We start from the raw sequence: 16,439 nt of genomic DNA, 5'->3' as shown, positions 1-16,439 counted from the left end.
GTGGTTGGTAAGTCGATGGGTGTTGGCCTCGGAAGAAACCCACTGGCTTTTTTCATACAACAAGGGGAAAAAAGACTTGCTAAAAAAAGAAATTCTGGAAAACTATATTGTTACGAATCGTGATGATGATGATGATGATGATACTGCAGCCACTTTCAGATTGGGATGGGTTTGGCTTTGATTTTGGCGGTTCAATGGGACTGCCTCTTTTTTTGAGGTTCAGACGGTTTAGACAAGTTAGACCATATTCTTAGTCCCTAGACCTTTACTGCTTTCACAACTAGGTGAGAAACTTTAGTCAAACCTAGAACTTTGCAAACCACAATTCAAGACTTCAAACTATAAAGATATCATTCAACAAAATTCACAAGCTGTGTTGTTTTAGCATCTGATTCAGTAAAGAATTTATAGCAAAAGCACAGCATTGGCTCCTAAAGAGTCAGTTCACCCTAAAATGAAAATTCTGTCATTAATTATGACGTTCCAAACTCATAAGACTTTTTTCATCTTCGGAACACAAATCAAGATATTCTTAAAGGAATCTGAGAGATTTCAATCCCTCGATTGAAAGTCTATAAAAAGAAACATGGAGGTGGAGCTAGGGAAGAGGGAGGGTTCGGAAAGTGAGCTTCATAATGTTAACAGCAAACAATGCCAAGTATTTGAATGTTTGAGCAGAAAGCTCATTGGCCGCTGATGCAACAGCAACCAATCAGCTGTGCTATATAACGACATGATTGCTCTACCAATAAGTTAAAGACCTATTAGCCATCACCATTCAGAGTTTCATGCCAGAACTATGTAATTCTTTATATTTAAAAGCCGGTAACAAATATATTGGCCTATAAATTTAAATCCAAATTTGTGGGTAAACCAACCCTTTAAAAATGGCAGATGTGTGCTACATACAACACTATTCTCCATCATTTCATCACTAATCAATGAATTACTGCAGCCAGTATTGCTAGCAAATCTACACTAACATTTTTAAATAATATAGTTAGTGAATAAGTGAAAAAGCTCAAATATAGCTGCAAAAGTGACGCAATGAATTTGCCTGTCTGACTTTGAATGCTCCCAAACAGCAGATGAGATGGTTTACAGTCCGCGAGCTGCACGCAATGCCTGAACGAGACATAGACAGACAAGCCCGCATCACAAACAATCACAGCGTTGGGTCATGCAGGGTTTGGTGGGGAAAATGAAAGGAGATCACTCCTCTAAACAGCTACGGTTATGTCGCTCTCCCCTTACTGGCAAATAACGCTCTTCCATCAACGTTAAAGCACCATAATGTGTCGTAATAAGGTTAGAAGATTGGAAGAGGGTACCTCCAGCACAGTATGTTTTGTATGTCACCCATAGAAAAGAAAAATCACAAATGAGATGTCTTTAAAATCCATCTCAGTTTCATAACCAAATGAAATAATTAAGCACTCAGATCTGATCAGCATGACCCATTCGGTTTCTGAATTACTGTTGAACTGTGTGCTTCCTTCTCTTCCAGATATCATCATCTCCTACAGTGTCAGAGAGCTGACAGATTGTTGTTCATTCCTGCCTCTTCCTTTCATTAGTTTCTATCTGCATCTCCATCTACCTCTCCCCCTCTCCTCCACACCTCCTCTAACTCAACATGAGCCTCAAACTGACGCAAGCTGAATTTATTACTACACAAAATGAGAGATTATTCTCTGTCCATAAAAAAATAAATACGACAATTGAGAGCTCTTTAATATCTCAATTGTTGTAGATAGCAATGAGAATAAATGAAGAGTAGCCAACAGCTTAAAGAGTTAGTTAGCCCAAATATTCTGTCATTAATTACTCACGCTCATGTCGTTCCAAGACCTTCGTTCATCTTCAGAATACAAATGAATATATTTTTTATTAAACCCGAGAGTTTCTGACCCCGACTGCAATGTCATAACACTTCCAATGCCCAGAAAGGTAGCAAATACATAGTTTGAATAGTCCATGTGACTCCAGTGGTTCAACCTTAGGGTTATGAAGTGACGAGAATACTTTTTGTGCGCAAAAACAAAACAAAAATAACAACTTTATTCAACAATTTCTTCTCTTCTGTGTCAGTCTCTGATGCTGTGATGCGTGTGCTGCTGACGCAGGATCCGGCCAATACTGAGCCGGAGTTCTTACGTAGAACCCAGAAGCGCTGCAGTGTGTTTACTAGCTACGTGAACAGCGTCAGAGACTGACATGGAATAGAAGAAATTGTTGAATAAATTCGTTATGTTTTTCTGTGTACAAAAAGTATTCTTGTCGCTTCAAAATTAAGGTCGAACCACTAGTCACATGGACTATTTCAACAATGTATTTAATACCTTTCTGGGGTCTTGAAAGTTTCAATTGACCGTTCGCAAAGACCCGCCCCCCTTAGTAACTGTCGCTATGTCCGACAAGCCACGCCGCTCTTACGCCACACCATGTCAATTAGCCTACGTTGCAGTCTATGGGGGTCAGAAAGCGCTCGGATTTCATTAAATATCTTAATTTGTGTTCAAAAGATGAACAAATGCCTTACGGGATTGGAGGGTGAATGACAAAATTTTTATTTTTGGGTGAACTTACCCTTTAAATGCCCTTTTCTCCTGAGAAACCCCCCCCCCAATAATCTCATACGTGTCTCCTCTAGTTTTAGAAAATATATTTTCAATATATTCTTAGATTTGCCAAAGTCTGCATTCAAATCTTCCAAGCCAAAATTACCCACACTAATGCTTTTCACACTCCCCCCCCCCCCCCCTACTGTTACTGTACGTAAAGTCTATTTTTATTTCTCCTCAAGAATTTTAGGAGAAACGTCTGAGACAAGGAATGTAAAACGGAGAACTCTAACCCATGGATGCCCAACACAAGTGTTTCAGACAAAACTCAAATCTAAATGCAGGGAAAGGAGAACATCTGAGCTATTTTAACAATTCTTCCTAAAATTGTCAAATCATGCAGACAACAGCTGTAGAAATTTGAATATAGCTTTGTTAAACAATGATATATGGAACTTATTAAGGCTTGCATAAACATGGGTAGTTGACAAATAACATGCATTAACTTTTTTCACATCAAGATTGAAGATTAATATATAGGCTAGCATGTCATTCAAGCCTATACAAATGTAGTATTTCTTAAAAATACACATATTTCTTATGTCATATTTAAAAAATAACATAAATAAAATAAAATATTTGAAACTTTTTGAAACTTGTTTAGTTATAGACAAAATATAGGCTACAGGATGTCACACAGCAAGACGCTGTTGTCACTGATTGATATGTCAAGCCAACCAATATAAAGAGCAACACCTAGCCTATTACACATTGATTATAGTTAATTATGTGTTTCTGTGACTATGACAGAAATAAATATAGCTGCACATCATACTCTGGTGCTGGATGACCTCTACATACAGCTTAGCAAAACAATACACACGTCTCACGACAGCAAAATAGCCACATTCACACAGCCAACTTGTCATCAGCATTCAAATGATGCAAACAGACTATTATTACCTTAAGAACTGCTATCCAAAAAACGTCAGCAGAAATGAAGTGGATATTTTTCAAAACCAATCCAGTACGTGGATCCAGTGTGACCCAAGATTCAATCCCGAAGTGACTCTGTCCGATACAAGTGCATTACTGAGTCATACAGCCTGGTAAAAAGTCTGTAGCTGCATCCGTAAAATCAAAAAGCTCCATGGGGCAGCCGAGAACCGAAAACAGCAGAGCTGTCATAAACTTTTCCCCTCACTGATCACACACCACCTGCAATGGGGTCTCTTGGGGAAATCGACAGCCTCCCTTTGCTCTCAGTCAGGACGACCACGGGGGTCTTTGAGTTCAGCCCCTCAACATACAGTCACTACACATTACACGAGCCTTGCCGATACACAGACAGGAGGACTGCGACCTCAGAGCGAGAGAGAGCGTGAGCTTGTTTGAGGAAGTGTGAGAGGAGGAGAGATCCGAACACCTCACACACAAACTCCCTGTTCGGTTCAAATTGCACAGACTCACAGTGACAATCCCCCTCACTGCCCCTAAATGCGAGGCTGTCTTTCTTATACTAGTATTGTGTTTTCAATACGCTTTTTGTCTAAAAATGTCCGCACCTGCAGTAGCCTAAGCTACAGAGTCGTTCACAAGCGGCTCACGCAGGTGACTTATTTCCACATCGCTGGCAAACGATGGGATGGATTTGCAAGTTTAGTTAGCCTGTATTGATGTAAATATCCACTCATTCCAGTGATCTTTTTGTTTTCTGTGATCTGAGTTAAGCTATTTTTTTACATAGGCTAGGCTACTCTCCCTCAAATGACTCAGTGCGTAAGTTTCCAAATTATTCAAACGTGTTTCAGAGACCGCTTCCTTGAACCGTTTGACCGATTCAGTGAAAAGAACCGACTCAAAAGAGGGATTCATTCGCGCAGTTCTGATTCTAAATACGGGACATAAGACATGTTTTATCAAATGTCAACAGGGAACATGTTTCTCGTGTAAGTATACCAAACTCCCCCATCCCACAACGAATTTTACGGGGGTTTATGACTTTATTTGTGGATTTTTAGCATAGTGTTTATCTTTGTTTGTTTGTTTTGCAACACAAAATTATAGTCCAAAAAATACAGTGTTTCGGAGTGTCATAATAGTCCTCTGTCACATATAGCAGTCAATCACCTTACACAATGACCTCACTCTTAAAACTGACATTTTCAGAACAATTAAACAAAATTTGCCATCCAACTTATAGTAGGCTAGCCTAGGCTAATGTCTGTGATCTTATGAAAACCACCATTATAATAATTATTTTATTTAAAGCCATTATTTTAATCAAAGCAGTTTGTTGATTAAAAATCTGTAGTATCTTGGCTCAAGACTTTTATTTTGACTAAATCGGATCAAACCTGACTCTAAATTGTTTCGGTTCCCATAAAATCCATACAGTAGGCCTACAGTATTTCTGACTAAATGAAACCCTTTAGTATGCCAGCTTAACTGTGGCTTGATCTTTGTGTCGTAGTGACACTTCAAACAGATGTCTAACATCAGACAGCCTACTACATTCCTGAGCGTTGCTTTTTCATGACTGTCTTATCAAACCATCAAACACAATGTGGCAACAGGGTGGGGCTCCACAACCATTTAAAAACTAAAAAAAAAGACATTTGATAAGAAAATATAGGAGTAAGTGCCGCTGTAATCCAAGGTGGGAAAACAATGTTGCTGCAAATGAGAAAATGTCAATGCAAGGTTAAATCAATTGTCGTGTCAGAAAGAGGATTATCTTAAAATTAAACGTGCTGGCCAGATATTGTGTGGACAGACTGTGTGCATGTAAGATGGAGGTAACAGGAGACTGAAATTGAATGTTGGTTGATTCTCTTGTCTGATTCTTTTGATCAATTTTATGTACAATGCAGGCACATAAAAGTGAAAATCCTTCGATTCTACAAACAATTTTTTTCTCTCCAAAAAGCTGCTTCTGTTTAGAGAGGAGAGGAGGCTTTTATATTGTTTGAGATGGTTCTTAAATTGCAGTGTTTTCTCAGTGGTCCTGTCGACAAGATTGCTGCACAGTTTCAAGTGGATAGAGTCAGGCAGGAGGAGAGAGACGTGTGTGTGAGGTAGAGGGAGGATTGACGGCTGTTGCGGGCTTTATTACTGCGGGTGTGAGTTATTGAGTTTTCTTGTACAGCTTTGAAACTAATGGCTGGCACTGTAAAAGACAGTCTCTCAGCCCATCATTGCATACTGTACCATGAACATGAATATACATCTGAATCTGACTCCTTTGAATACTTCAATTGAATCTAAATTCTAATAACTGAATCTGGATCTAATGGGATGTGATTTTAGCCTGGTCCTACCAGACTCTCGTACATTTCATTTGCACAGGCTACTGTGATTGGGATCTTAATTTTAAATCTAGATCTAAATATAGTTTTGGATTTGGGTCTAGATTTAAATGTGGATTTGAATCTGAATTAAATCTGAAGCATTTAATATGTAATTTAATTACTTAACAGTTTTTAATGAATTTAATACTTTAATTGAATCTGATTTGTAATAAATTAATCTGGACCGAATGGGATCTCTTTTGGAACCTGAATCTGGATCTCAATCTTGACCTGAAATTGGATCTGAATCTGGATCTGAATATAGTTTTGGATCTGGGTATAGATTTAAATCTGGATTTGAATCTGAATTCAGATCTGAGTCTGGATCTGAACGTAGTTTTGGATCCAGGTATAGATTTGAATCTGAATTTGGATCTGAATCTAAACAGTTTTTGATCCGGGTCTAGAATAAAATGTGGATCTGAATTTGGATCTGGATATGAATATAGTTTTGGAACCGGGTCTAATGTGGATTTAAATCTGAATTTGGATCTGAATCTGGTTTAAAACATCGTTTTGGATCCGGGTCTAAATTTAAAAGTGGATTCGAATTTGGTTTCAGATCTGAATCTGAACATAGTTTTGGATCGGGTCTGGATTTAAATGTGGATTTGAACCTGAATTTGGATCTCAAAATGGATCTGAACATATTTGTGCATCTGGCTTTGGGTATGAATTTAGGTCTATAGATTTGAATGTGGATTTGTACCTGAATTTGGATCTTAATCTGAATCAAATCTGACTCATACTAAGCATTTGATAATAAATAAAACCTGGTACAGTCTGTAATGATGCACAGTTCCTATTATTTTTTTTATTTTATTTTTTTTACACACTAACATAAGACTATAGATTGCTCTGCTGTTTTAACAGAAAAAAACAGCATATTAAAGACTTAGGCATCTGGAAAACCTTATTTATTCAGTCAGTAAAAAGTAGCAAGTAAAAATAAAATCCTTAACTTGTGGTTGCAATTATCACTCTGACCTGCTTTTATGGCCCATTACGTATGAACATCTAACCCTTTAAAATCTAACTTAAAAGTATTTTTGGAGCTGTTATTCTGGGCAGATGCCTCAGATTTTAATGCAATATGATACTGTGCAAACTCACACCACTGATTTAAGCTACACTGGCTTTAGTGTATAAAAAACTCTATCATGATTAGAACAATTAAAAACATTAACCTTTTTCTGTATCCCGATGGAAATCCGCCTCGCTTCATTGGCACAGTGTGCCGTCCACTCAATAGGTTGCAGATCTCTGTGTCATAATTAATCATGGTGGTTATGTTGGGCAGCCATGCTGGATGAAGTGCAGAAGTCACCCACCGTGCAACAGCTGCTGATATTCTATTTCCTACAATGCACAAGGAGAGACAGAGGTCACAGCGCTTACTGGGATCATCAAACGGTTGCCGTGGTGACGACCACTGGAAAGTCTGATTCATCACGGAAGGTTTGAATTTTTTAACTTTTGAGGCACAAAGATTCATTATTTATTGAACACCATTTGTACTCATTAGACCCATGGCTATATTAACTTTGACATGGAGCCTTTGGGATGCCCTCTAGTGTTATTACGAATATGCTTATATAATGTGCAAACAATAAGTTGAACTTTCTTACTCTGTTAAGTAATACAACTGGAAAGTTTGGTGTATGCAAGTCAAGTGACACTGAAGCGGGGATTTCTGACTCCTTGAAAGATATGTACTGTTATTGAAATCTGCAGACCCAAATAGATTAAGTGTAACAAAACAAGGTGATTTCTTTCCACTAGTCTTCTTTCCATGTTATGGAAGCCAAAAAATGTGTCTCTTAACAGCAAATAATGGACTAAAATAACTTTTCTGATTTTATTTTCCTTCATACAGTATCAATTGGCCATATAAATGCACCCGCATGGTTCAGACCTGCAGAGGCTTCACCAGGCTCATTTCTTGTGTCCAGAACAGTTGGCCAGGTTCACAGTTTGTGGACGGATGGGGGAGAGCATGCAAACACATGGCATGTTTGTTCAGGGCATGCGTCTTTGTAATTGGACGCTAAAATAATAGATGCTTTCCTGCTACCAGTCAGGCATAAAAGACCAACAGCTGGGCTGGTATAAGACCTTTAGCAGCGCTGTGTGCCAATAAACTAAGAGCCGGGAGTGTGTGTATGTGTATATATATATATATATATATATATATATATATATACACACATTTTTACTTATATTAATACTTATTATAATACTTATATATAATATTATATATATATATATATATTATATATATATATATATTATTTTTTTTTACTCCCCACAATATGGTAGACAATTTGTGGGGGTCTAGAGCTAAATTAAAATGTACTTTGATTTTACTTTGAAATGTGAACAGTATTCAACATACCAGCAAATAAATAGATCATTACATAAAATTATGTTTTGTTGTAAAACTTGTCTTAATATTTGGTGCCTTTTATTCAAATTCAATTTCATTTAGCATAATCATTTATTAATTGATTTCTTTAATTCAAAATTTTTGCCCGCCCAGACACATACTTTTACAGAGAAAATCCCCAGGTCAGAGGTCATGATGTCCAACTCTGTGTGTGTGATGTTTCCCTGGACATATCTTGAAAAACAGTTTTTCCTTTTAGAATGATAAACACGAGACCTTGTTGACCTTTTGATGTACAACCATAAGCATCTGTTCCACCAGCTGTAAACATCACAAATCGTGTCACTATTCCCATGTGCGAATGTTTTCCTGCGTGTGCGTGTCTGTCCGAAGATTCGTCCTCCGTTTCTCACAAACTCTGAGCCCCAGGGCAGTAACCTTACTGTCTTTGCGATGGGACATTCACAGTGTTGAAGTCAGGTCAGGTCAGAGGTCAAAGCAGACCCTTATAAATTGTGCCGGGGAACAGTAGGGAAAATACTGCTGAGAACGGAACTCGTGAGAGATGTTTGTCTGCGAGATGAACCTCCATGTTTACCCAAGCTGGGAGTAGAGAGGAATCTGCTTGTGTGGTGATAGTTTCTGTGTGTTGACACATTCCACAGTTTCTGAGCTCTCTCATGTCCTGACACATGAAATAGAGACTCCATCTCTGCTGGGCTTTTGAATACTAATGTTTCATAAAAGCCAAAATAGAATTGTTTTATTCATTTAACAAAGAAAGAAAGAAGGTCCCAATATAGAACCTTGAGGGACTCCAGAGGGACACCTCAACAACAGCAAAGGATATCTAAGGCCCCATCCACACTACTGCGTTTTCGTTTAGAAACGGAGACCTTTTGCTACGTTTGCACCTCCCGTCCAGACTACAACGGCAAAAACGAAGACCTAAAACGGAGAAGTTTAGAAACGCAGCCGACCCCGTTATGCGTTTTGAATCTCCGGAGGGCGTCTGTAGTGAAGACGGTCAAAACGGAGGACTTTAGAAACGATGACGCAGAGGCTCACGCTCGGCTCTATGGGTGTCATCAGTCATGGCGTATCCTTCCCTGATTCGTCAGCCACCCATCACATGACCCGTCCCCGGGAAGAAAACATACAAAAACAGCCTGGACTACGTAACGTTAGTGACTGCAACATGGATAACGAATTACAAGCGTTACTGACTTTGATGTCTTTGTTAGCAGCTGTTGTGCAAGTAAATTCTGCATTTTACAATGCTATAACTGCCACCAGCGTTTTAGCTGCGTATTAGAATTGATCTCCGTCCACATTAAAACGACTGAAAACGTGGATCACGTGACCATTCACCAACACTGGGCATGCGCGTGTAGGCGCATGCCCAGTGTTGGTGAATGGTCACGTGATCCACGTTTTCAGTCGTTTTAATGTGGACGGAGATCAATTCTAATACGCAGCTAAAACGCTGGTGTGGACGGAGATCGTATTCGTTTTAATTCTCCGTTTCTAAACTAAAACGCAGTAGTGTGGATGAGGCCTAAGAACTCGGATATGAATCTGGTTCTGATTTAGATCTAGGTGTGGTTCTGTATCTGGTTTTGGATCTGAATTTAGTTCTGAATTAAATCCAGCAGAATAACTTTTCAAAAAAATGGGCTAAAGACATGATGCTAGGGGTGATCTGGGTGGTTGCCAAGGAGTTTGCAGTTGCTAAGTTGTTCTGAAGGACTTTTGGCCTGTTTTTATGCTGTTGCAAAGGCATTATGGGTGTTTTGATTTCTAGCCCAAGTCAAAAGAGTCTCATGCTGAGTCTCTATTATATTCTTTAATAAAGTCACCTTTTAGCATCTTTTTATATCTCTGACAAACCGGAAGTCAGTCAGTTCCAATAGAGATACGGGAGATGCATGGAGAATTTTCAAATCTGCTTTAAGCTTCAGATGCATTTTAACTTTTGCAGCTAAGAACGTATGCGTATGCCAGTTGGGAATAATTTAATCAAAATTATGAGATTAGTCAAGAACAAAGTCAAAATATTTGCCACTAAATGTCAGAGATATAGAAAGGAGGGTTGTAATTCATTCAAAAATGAAAAATCTGTCATTTAACCTCAAGTTGTTCCAAACCTGTATGAATTTCTTTCTTCTGCTGAACACAAAAGAAGGTATTTTCAAGAATGTGTATGTCGGTAACCAAACAGTTGTTCGACTCCATTGAATACTTGTTGTTTTTTTCTCCATACTATGGAAATCAATGAGGCCCATCAACTATTTGGTTACCCATATTCCTCAAAATATATTATTTTGTGTTCAACAGATTTGGAACTACTTGAGGGTGATTAAATAATGACAAAATGTTCATTTTTTGTTGAACTATACCTTTAAGTCTGTTGGATTTTTCCCCATTTATTGAGTTGAGGCGAGTGGCCAGTTTCTGACACTTATTTCCACCTGACTACAAGTGTGAAAATTGGGCTTGAGTTGGCATAAAAGGCTCTAACATCAAAGAGTAGAGTTAATTTTCAATGAATAATGCAACTAATGAGGATTTACAGAGGTTTTGGGGTGTCTTAAGAAAGTATCAGAGTTAGGTCCGCTGACAGATCAGGCATGCTAGAACAAGCATGGGACTTGAGTATCAAAGCCGAGGGGTTTGCTCGCGCTGACAGGTGCTGTCAGGGGTCATCACCTTCTGTTGGTTTTATGACCATCTTATTTTGAGTATTTTTTAAAGTGTTTCAGAAAACAATCTAGCTTAGTAGTGCATTTGGTTTTTCGACAAAATTTTTTTTTTTTAAGTCTGCATCTTCCATCTGGGAAATGGAATTATAAAATGAGACAGGTGACAAGACAACTTCAAAATTAAGGAAGTCAAACAAATACGTAACATCCTAAATTGTCCAATGACTTCACATGCATACAACAAGCAAAAGCAGGGCTGCAATATTCATTCAACCAAAAATATCGAATTTATAAAATTAACTTTACCCCCATTTTCTTTACTTCTCTCTCCAGCACACACACAAATATTAATCAACAATATATTATGCAAGGTCATGTTGGGTGCCCTGCTATTTGTCAGAACTCTATAGGGAAAAAGTTATAGTGAAGAATGAGATTATAAAGAATATTTCTTGGACATTAGTGCCCTCCAGTGGCCAGAATGTCTCTGTATGCATTATGCACTGTACACTATACTGTTCAAAAGTTTGAGCTCAGGATTTTTATTGTTAAATTAATCAAACCTGACAGTAAAGGCATTAGTGATGTTACAAAATATTTATTTTTCAATTTTTGTTACCTTTCTATTCATCAAAGGACCATTACAATTGTATCAAGGTTTTCACAAAAAATATTAAGCAGCACAAATAAGATTATTTGAGTCAATAATAGGCTATATTTAATAAATATAATGATTTCTGAAGGATCATGTGACACTGAAGACTGGAGTAATGACGCTGAAAATCAGCTTTGCATCACAGGAATAAATTACAATTTAAAATATATGAAAATAAAAAAAAACTATTAATTTAAATTGTAATAATATTTCACAATATTACTGTTTTTCTATATTTTGATCAAATAAATGCTGAGCATAAGAAACCACTTTCAAAAATATTTAAAAACGTTACAGACATTTTGCATCCTCGTGTATGAACACCTCATTACATGGTTGTGTGAGAGGGAAGATAAAACACGTTTTTTAATAGATTATAGTTTACAATTGAGTTACTGTAATTTCCTCAGTGTTTATAATGTCAACTCACTGGTTGCTTGTTTTGACACGGCTGGTATTTCCACTGCTAAAAAAACTGAGTGTTTAATTGTTTGTTTTAATTTTTTTCTGAACTACCTCACTGTTTATATTAAGGCCAATGGACTTTATTTGTCCTGCAACTGTTCTCCATTTCTTATATGTTTTCACTGTATTTTTTATCACCATTTGCCTTCATTAGTTCTTTTTATTTGGCCAATGATTTTCTTTAAAAATAAAAAGTGCATTTATCTCTGAAAATTGTAATTAATTTCCTCAGACATAATGAGCTGTTTGTGTGTTTCATCATGTTTGTGAAATGATTGTTTTCTTTCCGGACAGATAACAGTCAGTGATGAGAACAACAGCACCGCTCGCACGCTCACACACAGGGGAAAACACTGACATCTACATTATGTGATGTGTTGATCTGCCCAAACAGTGATAAGAAGCCCGGGTCTCTAATAAAAACAAAGAACTATGTGATGAATAGCCTTACATTGAAAACATCAATATTTGCATCTTTTATGTGATGGAATGTCAGAAAGAAAAGGTGTACGACCATCATATAGACGGATTACTAAACGACACGAGCAGGTTAAAATAACCCAGAATATTTATCACTGAAAAACAGATGTGGTACATTCTCTTGAATAACATTATATTCAGATATGGGTGGGATCTTAAAATAAAACAATTCAGTTTGACAGAAACAAATTACAGTTTTGAATTATATGTAATTTATGATATGTACAATTTTTTTTCTACAAAAATTATTGTTAGGCTATTTTTAATAGAATTGCCTAATATTATTGTGTTATCATTAATAACATAGTATTGCTAAAGGTAATCTGCCATCTACTTGATTTATTCTGTAAAGAATCTATCACTTAAGATAATTTAACTTATTTAACTTATAAAAATGTACACTATCGTTCAGAAATTTGTTTTTTGAAAGAAATGAATACTTTTATTCAGCAAGGACACAAGTAGGTCAGTATAGTAAGAGTAAAGACATATTTATATTACAATTTTTTACACAAAATGCTGTTCTTTTGAACTTTCAATTAATCAAAGAATCCTGAATAAAACAGTTTCCACAAAAATATTAAGCAGCGCAACTGTTATCAGCATTGATAATAATAAGAAATTATTCTTGGGCATCAGATCAGCATATTAGAATGATTTCTGAAGGATCATGTGACACTGAAAACTGAAGTAATGATGCTGAAAATTCAGCTTTGCGTCACAGGAATAAATTACATTTTAAAACATATTAAAATAGAAAACTATTTTTTGAAAACTGTAATAATATTTTTAACAAACTCAAGGATAATATTGCCATTTTTAATGTATTTTTTGTCAAATAAATGCGGCCTTAGTGAGCAAAAGAGACTTCTTTCAAAAACATTAAAAACTCTCTTATCCCAAAACTCTAAACAGTAGCCTAATAGTGTAAATCCATTTGACACTAAAGGAAAATTATCTACTGTAATACGATGAAATATGTATATGAAAAACTGGTATTTGATTAAAATGCACAAACAACAATTGAAGGGGCATCACTGTAAAAAAAAAAAAAAAACTTTCATCCAGATAGTGTAGTTACAAAAACTACCAGCAGAGGGCTAGCAGAGCCAAACCTTGAGCCATCAGTTATGGTCATAAATCATAACAGATCGCAGAGATTGTGGCAAATTGTTTATTTCACACACACTGTCAACCTAAACACATCCACAAACAGTGTAAACTTGTGTTAAGTCGTGACCGGTTTGTGTGCAGAAATGTCGGCTTCAAAGCCACTTCGAGACATTATTTCACGACTCTGTAGGCCTGAGGAATTCCAAACATCTAATCAATTTCTCGTCTGCGTATTTATTCCTAAATTTAGACATCCGATTCATTGTTGTTGAAGTGGACGACCCAGACGTCGCTTCATTTCTGTCAAGGTTGTGACCTAACAGTTATTCGGGTTACCGTTATGCACTTCGCCCAGGCTAATAAACAACCTGTTGCCGTCGAAATATCAACACGGAGGTTGGCGTAAATCAGGGGTATTTACGAGGTGCTTTGTACACCTTTGTTTCTGAAGGGCGATGTTGACGTGTTAGGAGTCAGATAAAGGGTATTTCTCACCAACTCCTTCCTGTTTTTCCGAACAAGGCCTTTGTTTGGCCGCGGGACTCCTGCTCCTCAGTTCTCAGGGGAATGATGAACAGCTACATTCGTGCCTGAGTGAAGCATAGCAGATCTGTGTTATCAGAGACCTCTCTCTCTCTCTCTCTCTCTCTCTCTCTCTCTCTCTCTTGTTGTCTGTATCTCCGTCAGCATTTCGTGTCTTGACCGGGTCATGGTCACACATTTTCCTAATGGAAAAAAAAACCTAGCGCCTACTGAGTATCAGTGATGTCGGTTTATCTGGAAAAACTCCACAGTTCTCCTTCTTTTCACTTGCATTTCCGGGTTTTTTTTTTTTTTTCATGTTTTTGAAAAAAGTCTCTTATGCTAACCAAGGCTGCATTTATTTAATCAAAAATACAGTAAAAAAAAGAAAAGAAAAATATAATGAAATATTATTACAATTTAAAAGAAATGTTTTCTTTTTTAATGTAGGCTATTGTAAAAAAATATTTTATTCCTGTGAAGCAAAGCCGATTTTTTTAGCATCATTACTCAAGTCTTCAGCAGTGTCACATGATCTTTCAGAAACATGTATTATTGTTATCAATGTTTTTGCTGCTTAATATCTTTGTGGAGATTGTGATACACTACAATTAAAAAGATTGGGGTAGGTATGAATGAAAATTGAGTAGGCTATATATAAATATTTAACAGATTAATCAAAAGTGGCAGGAGAGTAACATTTATAATGCTACAAAAGATTTATATTTCAAATAATTCATTTGTTATTCCTGATCATTCAAACAATATGTACTGTATGTTTATATATTAGATGTTGTTTCTATGTGAGATTCATATCCACTGCCGTTCAAAAGATTGAGGTGAGATCAAAAGTGACATTTATAATGTTACAAAATATTACTATTTAATATAAATGTGGTTATTTAACTTTCTATTCATCAAATAACTTGTTAAAAAACAATTCTAAAAATATCAGGCTGCAAAAACTGACAATATTAATAATTGAAAATAATTGAGAAGCAAACTAGCATATTAGAATGATTTCTGAAGGATCATGTGACACTGAAGGCTGGAGTAATGATGCTGAAAATCAGCTTTGCATCACAGGAATAAATCACATTTTTAAAAACATTTTTAAATATTTCACAATATTACTGTTTTTTACTGTATGTTCGATCAAGAAAATGCGTTAAAAAACCTTGCTGACTCTAAAGGTTTGAATGGTTAACAGGTATACATTTTGTTGAAATGTACTGCAGTAAATTATGTTTTATCATAATATTGTATTGTGTGTGTAAAAGTGCTAAAGGATGTTCACTGTCTAACATGCAGAGAATTGAGTTTTAGATTGAGGTAGATTTTATCATAGCCTACATTCTGATTCATCTTTGTTAGATCTGCTCTAAATCTTGACTGTTAAAGTAGCTAAAGAGCAAATATTTATTTAATATTGTGTGTGTGTGTGTGTGTGTGTGTGTGTGTGTGTGTGTGTGTGTGTGTGTGTGTGTGTGTGTGTGTGTGTGTGTGTGTGTGTGTGTGTGTGTGTGTGTGTGTGTGTGTGTGTGTGTGTGTGTGTGTGTGTGTGTGTGTGTGTGTGTCAAAGGCAGTGCCATGAAGTCAAAGGTGTCTCATACTCAAGCTCATTGTGGCTTATAGAGGAAAGAATCGTTGCGCCTGTTGAGGAAACAATGCATGAAAAGAAGGAAAATCCTCAAGAAACGGGACTCTAAAAATAAGCTTTGGCAGGAAGGTGAGCTTTTTGCCCATTAAAAGCCCTAGGTGGAAATGACTTGATGGCATATGCGGTATTATATCATTCATGTATGACCCAAATGACAGTGAATGTACACATTTCAGGCTGAGCTATATGGGAGGGATGTGTTCATGTTTATGAGTTATATTTACACTGAGGCACTTTTTGTCATGTTTTTAGTCTTTTAAGTAACAAAACTAGGTTTTGATTTCATTCAGATATTTTGTGAACCTGCTGCGGTGACGGAAGCGTAACATTCCTCTTTTCCCGTCCTGTCCTGTGGTGACGTGTGTCAGCTGACAAATTCCAGCCGTTTTTGAATCCTGTCCCAGAGGCAGACACAACAACAACAGGAAGTAAGGCCATTTTCACAGGTGTCAGGAAACACAGGAAATAAACAAGTGGGATGCTGGGAAACAGCCTCATATGAGAACTCTGCGAGGTGAGGGATCTGACGGTTATTAATAGTC

General features: G+C 36.8%; 1 protein-coding gene across 3 annotated transcripts in view; it reads right to left on the bottom strand.

The window, feature by feature from the left end:
* Positions 1–14,495, bottom strand: part of arhgap24 (Rho GTPase activating protein 24) — a 122,792-nt gene extending 108,297 nt beyond the window's left edge. The window contains exons 1-2 of one of the 3 annotated variants that reach the window (XM_079584977.1): positions 14,211–14,494; positions 7,102–7,273 (exon numbers count right to left, since the gene is read on the bottom strand). The gene's annotated coding sequence lies outside the window, so the exon portion shown is untranslated. Of the gene's footprint in view, positions 1–3,527; positions 3,939–7,101; positions 7,274–14,210 lie in introns of those variants that run through there. The other 2 variants (XM_079584975.1, XM_079584976.1) reach the window with 2 other exon arrangements.
* Positions 14,496–16,439: the final 1,944 nt, after the last annotated feature.

The sequence above is a fragment of the Phoxinus phoxinus genome (assembly GCF_949152265.1).
Source record: "Phoxinus phoxinus genome assembly, chromosome: 17".
In the NCBI taxonomy this organism is placed as follows: domain Eukaryota; kingdom Metazoa; phylum Chordata; class Actinopteri; order Cypriniformes; family Leuciscidae; genus Phoxinus; species Phoxinus phoxinus.
Note: the sequence above shows the minus strand (reverse complement) of the source record. Positions and strands in the feature narration are given on the sequence as shown.